Here is an 818-nt window from a genome sequence, read left to right as displayed (position 1 = left end):
ATTTGTAACGATATTGTGCTGATACGCGACATTGAAATACTTCCGATTAGTATTACGCGAGTCATACAAAGGTTGACTGTGCGCGTGCAAGTGTCGTGACTGTACGAGCGAGAGAGAGATAATTCACAATACTTTTTTGAGTGAATACGGTGTATAAGAGTAGAAGCCGTTCGAACCTTTCCTCCTTTCGCATCGCACTGCTATTGCAAGTGTCGTTGATATCTGAAAGTGAATTAATAACAGTTCTTTATTGTGAGGAATAACTACTTACTGTAGAAAATACTTACCTATTATTGAGAACAATCGATACTCGTTCGGGATTAGATCCTGGTGGAGCGAGTACCCACTTGGTTCCCGTGACGTCGGTACCTGCAACAAAAGAAGAAAAGATTATCAATCAGAGGAATCCTTCTTGGCGGTGAAATCAAGTGGCAACCATATAATGAGTGTTTATTATTTATAATCAGTAATTATTTATAATGTGATTCGGTCACAACATTAGCTTAGAAAAACACACTTAATAATTTAAATTTTCCATTCCGAAAAATATAAAACAAATTTACATCTCTCATCATATTGCAGGTCAATAGAACATTACTGGCAAATCTATTCTTGAATGGTTTTACTTTCTCTATATCGTTTCCATTATCTGTTATATTAGCTTTTATTGTTTTTAACTTATTTAGACATAAAAAAATATTTCTTTATTTTTGCCATATTAAATAAATTTTATCATTCTACTACTAGAATAACTGTATTATTGTTAGCGGAGTACGTGTACACACACACACACACACACACACACACACACACACACA

Source organism: Temnothorax curvispinosus, unplaced genomic scaffold (genome assembly GCF_003070985.1).
Source record: "Temnothorax curvispinosus isolate PA1 unplaced genomic scaffold, ASM307098v1 QBEX01007269.1, whole genome shotgun sequence".
Taxonomy (NCBI): Eukaryota; Metazoa; Arthropoda; class Insecta; order Hymenoptera; family Formicidae; genus Temnothorax; species Temnothorax curvispinosus.
This window is presented reverse-complemented; position numbering follows the sequence as displayed.